This window comes from Herpailurus yagouaroundi, unplaced genomic scaffold (assembly GCF_014898765.1).
Source record: "Herpailurus yagouaroundi ecotype Mexico unplaced genomic scaffold, PumYag 218, whole genome shotgun sequence".
NCBI classification, from domain to species: Eukaryota; Metazoa; Chordata; class Mammalia; order Carnivora; family Felidae; genus Herpailurus; species Herpailurus yagouaroundi.
Window position 1 is genome coordinate 3,219,517 of NW_024412449.1, and position 10,039 is coordinate 3,229,555.

The following is a 10,039-nucleotide window of genomic DNA, read 5'->3' on the forward strand; positions in this document are numbered from 1 at the left end:
AAATGATGTCATGGGGTGCCTGGGTGGCTCAGTCGGTTAAGCGTCTGACTTCAGCTCAGGTCATGATCTCATTGGTTTGTGGGTTTGAGCCCCGTGTTGGGCTCCTTGCAGACAGCTCAGAGCCTCGAGCCTGCTTCAGATTTTGTGTCTCCCTCTCTCTCTTCCCCTCCCCTGCTCGTGCTCTCTCTCTCTCTTTCAAAAATAAACATTAAAAAATTTAAAAAATTAAATAAAATGATGTTGCAAAGTGCTCAGCCCTGAGATTTCCTCTGAGGCTACAGAGATACCCCTTTTCTGAAAAATATCACAGCCCAGATGAAAAGACAGTTGGGCCAACAGGTCCTACCAGGTGGCATGAAAAGTGGACAGTAGCCAGAGAATTCTTCATGGGCAAGCACTTTTATCTCTGTATTTCCTCCTGTACTGAGCCCAGAGTCAGACCCAGAAAATGCATCACTAAATGCACATAGTTCGTGCTTGAAGGGACTTTCTGTGTCCCTAGTGCCTGGTGATTAGTTGTACTCCAAGAAGTTTTGTAGAGTGGCCTGAGTAGAGGTAGAAATATGGGGAGACTTCTTCATAGATGAGACACAGAGTAGACAGCTTTTACTACTCTGTTTCATATTTAACGCTTCTTACCTACCCATCTCACAGGGCCTCTGGGAGAGCATGCTCAGACAATAGATGTTAAAGTGCTTTGTGTGCTTTAGTGGGGGGCAAAAGGCTGGCTGCACTTAAACTTGATTTTTCCAGCATGGGAATTTTTAAAGCCCCTCATCCCACATTGCCTTGTTTATTCTTGGGCACTTTAGACACAACAGTATTGTCTCTGTGACTTGATGGTAATGTTCCTTTGAAGCAGGAGCTGGGTCTGCCCTTGTGTTGAGTATCCCATGCCATGGCTAGCATAGGATGGGCACTGGTTGGTATTGAAAGGGCCACAGTGAGACATCTGGAGGGTTCAGGTGCTATAACCAAGAATCCAAAGTATGTACTAGTAGGTTCTGCCCTCAGGAGGCTTCCCAGAAGACATATGCCCCTGGGCTATGTCTTAAATGAATATACCTACTGAGTGGTACTGGGGTGGGCCCAAGCATAGGCAAAAAAATGAGGTTGGCCCTTAATTGTTATCAAGAACAGGATATTCCATTTGTTACAGAGGATGGGGCAGCCCTTATGCTGACCACAGGCCAATGAAAGTCTTGAATTCAAATATGCAAGCCTCTGGCCAAAGGTCAATGGCAAATCTTTGCTCTCTGGCATGGTTAGTCACTGAGGGCCTAGGCCTCTTCTCATGAGATGTTCCTAAGGTAAGGGGATAACAGAATTGGGTAAAGTCATTCCATCTTCAAAGGATCAAAAACAATTGGTCTAACTCCCAGTTTTCTCTCAGTCATGCAGTAATGACTTATTGAGCAGTTAACATGCCTAACACATTGTGCTGGGCCTGAGGCTAGGAAAGAAACAACATCAATTCTTTTCTTAGAGTTTTCAGTCAGGACTAGATTAAGATATACGGGGTGCTAAGAATACCAGTGTTCCCTTCCCCCTTCCGCCATAAGTAATTCAAAATAAAAATATAATATATTATAAATATTTATAAGGAATACCAGCCAGTTCTAATTTTTCACATGATAACAACTTAAATGCTTAAAAAATTTTGTTTTGATATCAAATACTTTCAAAACTAATTTGGTATCCAAACTTTGTTGGTGTTCTGAACACATGCTCAGAGTATTATTCAGAAATCACATGCCTGATTTCAGCCTTATGGGGAGATAAGACACACAGAACAATAATATGTACCAAGTGCCCAAATTGTCACAGACTAGGAGAACTCAGACAAAGGGAAAGTTATTTTTTCAACAAATGCTTATGGAAGAGCAAGAATTCACTTTTTGCCTTGAAGCTAAGTAAGGTTTGTAAATTCTCTCAAGACAAAGGAATCAGAATAAGCAAAGGAGAAACATGGGGGTATATATAAGAAGAAGAGGGAAGCTCAATTTGGTGGGGACATGAGAGAGAGTTATGGGAGATAGGATAAAAGGTGTGGCCAGATCTTATAGGACCTCAAGTGTCAGAATAAGGAGTTTGGATTGGTTTGAGTAGTTCTTGGGAGCCTCTGCAGGTTTCTGAGCCTCTGCTGTTGTAGACTCATTTTCACCTTCAGGATATTCAAAACCACCCTTGCATTGCATTTAAGAGTATCTACAGTGATGAAGTGATGCCAGAGTAATTGAGTATTGGTAATTGCTTTCACTGTGCTTTGGTGTAATGCATTTTTTAAATGGGGTTCTATCCTGTAAGTGCATCTATAGGAAAAAAGTGCCAAAGGCTTCATTATCATTAACCAGTGCCAAATGGGATTTACAGAGATAGTGAAGTGAATGAAGACCATGCCTCTGTCCTCCCATTACTGCTCAATTCTGTTAGGCAGGGATCACAATAATTGCAGTGATTAAAAAACAACAACGATTTGGAGAAGCAGATATTCACACAGCCTCAAAGTAACACCCTGCACATTACTTATTAATTACAAAGGAACAAAGTAATTTTACAATGAATATGGCAGACATCACTTTAATCAAGTGATCACACTCAGCATTACCGATAATGGGACAAATGTGGCTTTTGATGGAGTACAGTGGAAAGGACATAGCATCACTTATGTAGTATTCTTGCCAAAAATCTTTGACCTGAATATAATAAAGAGAAATTAATCAGACACATTCACATTGTAGGATATCCTTCAAATAAAATTGCATAGACTCTAAGACTATCAACGTTTTGAAAGAAAAAAAGGGTGTGTATGTACAGAAGGACTGTTCTAGACTAAAGGAGACCAAAAAGATAGGACAATGAAAGGAAATGCTAGATCTCTGATTGGATCATGAATTGGGAAAATGAAAAAAGAGCTATAGAGGACATTATTGGGATAATTGGGAAAATTTGAATATAGAATGCATATTAGATAATGGTTTGTTCTATCAATGTTAAATTTCTTGGGTATGATAATGGTGTATTACTATAATATTAATATATAAGAATGCCTGATACTTAAGTGATAACTGATGATGCATTTAGAGGTGGAGTGATGAGAATGAGAGCTAGAAAAAGAGAGAGAAAGAGAGAGAGAGCAAGCCAAAATGTGGTAAGATATTAACAATTGATGAATCTAGGAGGAGACTTTATAAATGTTCATTTTTCCACTCTTTCAAGTTTTCTAAGGTTATAAATTTTTCAAATGAAAACCTTAAAACAAAGCAACAGCAACTCCTCATGTAGCAATATAGGACAATGTATGCTCTCAGGACTGTGATCTCAAATTGGTATGAAGTTAACTTTACATGTAGCAAAGCTACCCTTGACCAAATGTACATATCCCTTGCGGAATAAGATGTGTGCTATAAGATGACTGCAAAGTGAATCTTGGTAGTTGATCCTATTTTTTTATTGATTTCCATTGAAAAAATTGAGAATCATCTCCAATATGTTGAGGTAAAAATGTTTTTTAAGGGAAATCTTTCACATGTGTTGCTACTGTATGGCATTCCAAAGCATTTGTGGAGGGTTTTCTGGACCCTGTAGATATTTTCTTGATTACCTGCCTTGCTTCCCTTAGTGTTTTCTTTACTTTACTCTTGCTGATAATATATTCTGACATGTTGAAGGTCTGTAAACTACCACTCCCATTGACTTACAGTTTTGGTACATTGTTCCTGGAAGTTGTCCCCTCTCACAGTGTCTAAGAGAGCTAGGCTGCCATGTCATACTTTTACCAGTAGGTGTCACTAGTATCAACTTAAAAATTCTCTGATGCTTCAGGATCTAGACAATATATCAGTAATTTACCTTAATTAATTCTGTGCTAAAATTCAATTAATACACTTATTTAAAACCAAAGAATATTTTTAGAGAAATTGCAATTAATATATGTCACATCCATAGTTAACACCAGGGGATAAGTGTAGCTTCTGTGTAGGACACAGTGTTCTTTTGCCCACATAGTGTGCATGCACGCAACAGCATTATTACTTACTATTACTACTACTGTTGGTTATTTCTACTTTTACTACTACTGACTATCCGTTACATGCCAGATACTGTATTAGGTACTTTACAATTATGTATGTAATTCTCAGAAAAATCCTATGAAGTGAATGGTGTTCATTTATGTTTTATAAGTATAGAGACTGAGGCTCAAAGAAGGTAAGTAATTTGCCACAAACACATAGCTGGAGGCAAATGCGGAACCAGGTTTTAAACCTTACCAGTCTGACTGTAAAGCCTGTGCTGTTTTCAAGTTTTGGTGATCCCAATATGTTCACCCTTGCAGGGAAACTTGGCATTTGTACTGTTGATCGCTAAATAAGACAGGAAGGGCTTTCATTAAAGGATGTTTAGGCAGTTATAGAAGATAGAGGACACATTTGGGGACAGTCCTACAAGTGGTTATCTACTTGATACTTACAGGTCATAAACAGGGATGGGGGTCCGGGTGTACAATCTGGAAGTGTTAAGGAATGGGAATCGGCTTAGAGTCTGCTGGGGGAAAGATCAGAATTCTGCCCTGCACAACAGCTGAGTTTGCACTTTGTGAATTCTGCATTTTTGCTTTTTAACCATTTTGGCCATTATTAATTATCCTCAGGGGGTTCTGTCCATATGTGACCTGAGAACAAAGGAGAGGAGAAGGTCAGGGGGTAGTCGTACATGAAGAGATTCCTCTCTGTCACCTCTTATTGGAAACTCCTCGTCATTTGGTCCTAATCCATGTACAATATTTAAACTCCCAAATCTGCTCTCCTGGATTACAATGTTCTTGTTATCCAAGTCTCTCAGTAGGCAATAAACACTGAACTTTTCCTTGGAACATAAGGTCCCCAAACACACCTTTGTTCTCCTCTCACCCATCAGTTCCATTATGATCTCGTTTCTACCCCCTTCCCAACTGACACTACTCTAGAAATATCTCTGTAATCTCTACTTCCTTCATCTCTGCATTACTAGTAGCTACTGCTAAAAGTGTGGATATGATCAGAGCTGGAAGCAGGAGGATTGGTTGAAAGTTAATTTAAGAAATAGTTAGGCTCTCCAGTCTCCTCTTTTACTCTATGGGTTCAGGTAAATCAATGCTGCACCCCCCCCCAAAAAAAATTTTTTGACAGGAGACTGGAAATTTATTCTTTTAGCAGAGTAAAACAGATGTTGTGTGCTGATGGACATCTGACACAGAGTGAGCTACCGTACTAAAAACAACAGGGTTAATTGAAAGCCTGTGTCACACTAAATGTGGAGACTTCTCCAGCCATTGTCTTCCTCTTGGTTCCTAGAACAGTGACAGCCATATTTTTATACTCTAGTGAGGTGATAAGATTCTTCTTTGGGGAACCTGATCAGTCTTTGAAAAATTCTAAAGATCAGTAATTGGTGTTTTTACTAAAAATGGCCCAGCCAAATTACTGTGAGGCCATAGTCACAAAACCCCCTACACAGAGTCTCCAGTGAACCTTTTATTGCCACCCCCTAATATAAGAGATGGTCAAAGATCACCAGACATCCAAGATGATTGGCAGAGAAACAATATGGAAGACAGAGACATAAAACAAATGAGAAAAAAACCAATCTCATGGAAACAGAAAATCCAGGGAAAAGAAGTTTTAAAAATTGTTAGATATCCTCAGAGAGATAAGAGTAGAAATTGCATTCAGGAAGAAGATCCTTTCTAAGAAAGAAAGGTCACAATCAGAGCCCTTAGGAATTAACAAGGTGTTAGCAAAAATGAAACACTTGGTGCATTTGTTGGCAGGTAAAATTGAGGTTGTCTTTTAGAAAGTAGAGAGAAAATAAAAAAGATATGGAAAGTAAGAGAAAATGCAAGTCTATTAGAGCATCAGTTCTAGAGGCCCAATATCCAAATAATAGGTGTTCCAGATAGAAAGCAGAGACAGACAGTAAGGGAGAAAATCATCAAAGAAATAACTCAAGACAATTTTCTGTAATTTTCCTGAAGTACTTATCAGGACAGAAAGGGCCCACTGAGTGCTTCTCATCATGAATGAAAATAAACCCACATCAAGGCATATGAAAGTGAATTTTCAGAACACTGTGGACAAAGTGAGGCTCTTGTAAGCTATCATACAGAAAAAAAGAGTAAGAATCTCAGTGGCCTAAGATTCCTCAAAAGCAGTGTTGGAAACTAGAAGAAAATAGAGCAATACCTTTAACATTTTGAGGGAAAATGCTTTTCCAACTTGGAACTCTATACCCACCTAAACTATTAAGTCTGGCTGTGGAATAAAGTTATTTGCATAAATGTGCATCTGAAGATGGGCGGGAGAGGAGGTTGAGTATGTTTGTGAGAGTTATACCTTTATCTTCTATTAGGGAAAGTCAATAGACCATGCTTCAAACTGAAGAAAAAAAAGGAAGAAGTAACATAAGCATGTTATAGAGAGACAGGCAGTACATGCTTGGAGAGAAGGCTGGGGGAGTTGAACACAGTTCAACTTAGGGGAGTAGGAGATGTTGGGAGCTGGGTGTGGAACAAGGATACTCCCCCCAGGAAGGCGACTTCCTATGAGGTTTGTAGAAGCAGTTCACCCTTCAATCTTTGTGCATGAATAGGAGAAACTGAATGTTTTGGGGGGAGCAGTTGAAGCAGAAGAGGAATAAGAGGAAGAGAAGCATGAGGAAGAAGAAAAAGAAGAAGAAAAAAAAAGGAAAGAACATTGAGGCTAGTGGTTGGAAGACGGACTCAGTTCAGGCTTTTTTTTGAAACTCAGCTTCCTGACTGATAAGGTGGGAGAACTATATCTTCGTTGGTGGGCTTTTGTGAGAATTAAATATTCTGGTATAAAGTAAGTCTTTAATACATGTTTATTTCAATGACTTCTATTGTTTTGAATATATGAGAGACTTAAAAATGTAGAAATTCTGAGTGATGGAAAAATTCATCCATCTACACATCATTGTCCATCAAATACGAGTGTCCATATGGTCCTGAATAACAATGCCAAGGCAGCCAGCCTTGGACCACAGGCCATTTTTACTCCTGTTTGTTTACATTTTCAGTTCCCCAGTGTATGGGGAACAGCCTCTGAGAAGGAGAGGCTTTCTCAAAGGTGCGCTTTCCTTTGGAAGCATCCCTGACAGGTTGTGTCCCATATGTCTCCTTGCCCGAGACACCTAGTATGGAAGATGTAGAAGCAAAAGCATGGTCTAGGAAGGGACCACGCAGGGTAGTCTGACTGTCTGAATGAGGACCAGCAGGCCATTTGATATGACCGGCTCTCCATCTTCCTCTGCAGCCAGAAACCTCCAAAGACACCAGGGTATACCTGCCAGCATTCTAGCCTGGTCTGCCTTGGGTCTTCTGAGCATTTTCTTGCCCACTGACCGGATGCTTCATCCACTTGGTATCTGGAAACAGCACGGTCTTGAGAGTTTCTTCATATATCTTCATTTTTATAACACAGTTCTTTCTCCTAGTTCATTTTTAATTAATCTAAGACAAATGTCCCTCTTTCTACCAGAAAATAGCAATGACAGGAATCAATAGTGCTGGCTGATGCATGGTCAGCCCTGCTCCAGGAAGCCTGAGCCTGAGACAGCCATTCTCTTCCTGTAAGCTTTCTGGGAGTCACATCCTACTCCAAATGCCTGAACCACTAATTGGCCAATGATCGTCATTGCTTTCTTGGTGTCTCCTTGGAGCTATTTGGGGAAATAGTCATCCGGACAAGGTTTAGACAGAGGGTTCAGCATCCATGCCTGATCATCCTGAGTCTAAAGTCATCTCACTGTAGGAAAAATATCCCACATATGTACTGAACCCACATTAGATATTTTGTTGTGGCAGCTTTTCTTTCACAAAATGCATGAATGATATAGACCAGGGGTCAATAGCAAATCCATGTGGGGTTTTATAGGGTGTGTGTGTGTGTGTGTTGCTTGTACATTTTTTATATTCACTTGCTAGAACTGCTGCGTGCTGGAGCTCTGGGACACAGATCATTTGAAATCAATAGATAAACCCTAAACTTTATTTCAGCTGGTAGCTTCTATCTTCTCACTCAGCTGAGTCTTCCATCACTGAAGCTTCCAAGGACTAAATCAGCCAGATGGTTCTGGGCATTACAAGTTGCTGCAGGATGAGTGGAGGAGGCTTCAATAATCCATAATTTTGTCCCCAAAAGCTGAGCCAGCTTTAAACGCTGCCAACTTGCACTGATAAGGAAGGCTGCAGTGGGATGACTCCCTTTTGGGGTATGTGAGGTTGGATGGCTGACTTCTCTAACTCTGAGTTACATCAGTAAGGCCTGGCCTAGAGTGTCTGCCATGGACAAGAGCCAGATCTGACACAGTGGGAAGGAAATGTAGATAGAACTTAAAGACATTAGAAGAAGGAAAGAGAGATGATACTCTAGATTCGTGAAGGAGGAGGCAAGAGTTTCCAGGAGGGAGGGAGTGTGGTATTTAATCAGAATGAGGACTGTGGAATCTGGTGAGGAGGAAGGTAATGGAAAGCTTAGAGAGAACAGTTTCAGTGGAATGTCTGAAGCCAGACTGTATGGCATTTGTGAGGCAGTGGAAGCTGTCGTGTGCAACCCAGGATGATGCCAAATCCTATTGCTAGTAGTGATTGCCTCGAGTTCTTTGTGGAGCAGGATCGTGAGGTTGTTTCTGGGTGAATCTAGGAGGAGTGCTATGATTGATTTCTAATATCTGTTGTGGGCATAGGAGCGGTCAGTGTTGGCCTGCATGACACATAGGTACCATCCTTAGCAGAGGTTAGATGTTGTAGGAGTTGTATCTCACCACTATTCCCTGAACATGGCCTGCCCTTCTTTTGTCTTCCTGCTTTTATTCAGGGTGGATGTTCATGATCTCTCACAACAAGCCCATGACTAATCCTAGCAGACACTGGCTGGAAACGACCAGTTGCCCATACTCATGCATACCACCAAGTATCAGCTCTGTTGTTATTCGTGTTGTTTACTCAACCTGCAGAATGCTTTCCTTGTGTTGATCTCATGAACCCCACTCATTCTTCAAGCCCTCTTCAAATGTCATCTCCTCCATGTAGTATTTCCAATAAACTTTGATCCTTTTTCTATGTTCCCAAGGTACTTGTTATATATCTGAATTATAGCACTTACAACACTTTAGTATTTCAGTTGTTTATGTGCCTATATCTTCCTTCAGCCTAGAAGCTACTTGTGGGCAGAAGTGGTACCTGATTAAATTCTGAGTCATCAAAGGCAAGCAGAGTGCCCAGTACATAATTGGCACTCAGTAAATCACTCCCTTGCCTAGAATTAGAGTGTAGGCTTTCATTAAATGTTTGATGACGTCATTTATTTGTGGTTGGTTTTCATTTTCTTTTTAATAAGGAAAATGTGAATATGTTTGAAGGCAGAACAAGAATGCCTGGTACTTGACAGAACTTCAGTGAATCAGGATTGGGCCCAAGGCTGTCCCATCCAGATGAACAGAATGACCCAGGAAAGAGGCATCTGCTCTAACCTTCCTTCTAAAACCACATCACCATTCTCCCTGCCCTGACCCTGTTGAATATGGCTCTCCATTTGCTGAGATGTGTTGATTATTGATGGATCTGATGTCATCATTCATTGACTCAACACATACTTACTGAGTACCTACTGTGCACAAGCCCTAGAGGCACATGCCCTGACCCTCAGGGGCTCATTGGAAAAATAAAACTATGTCGAGGCAAGGCTTCATGACAGAAAAGGAAACCTTTTCATTGTTTGCCTTTCCTATGCTTGACCTATGTGAAAGCAGGACAGGAGAGTGAAGAACCCAGTACAAATAATTTTCTTTAAAGATAATGCCAAAGTAGTAAAACAAGCAAAATGAATGTATGCTGCTAAAATTCAGCAACCCAGCTACCCTGGGCTGTAGCGGTGGGAAGGGGGAGCAGGATATCTGGAGCGCTGGTGATGATCTTGCTCTGGGCGATGGTTATCTGGAGGTGCTCAGCTTGTGACAATTCATCAGGAGGCACTCCTCTGTG

General features: G+C 40.7%; 1 protein-coding gene across 3 annotated transcripts in view; it reads left to right on the top strand.

The window, feature by feature from the left end:
* The window catches only part of GALNT18 (polypeptide N-acetylgalactosaminyltransferase 18), a 355,336-nt gene that overhangs the window by 110,075 nt on the left and 235,222 nt on the right, over window positions 1-10,039 (top strand). The gene's annotated exons all lie outside the window — the stretch shown is intronic.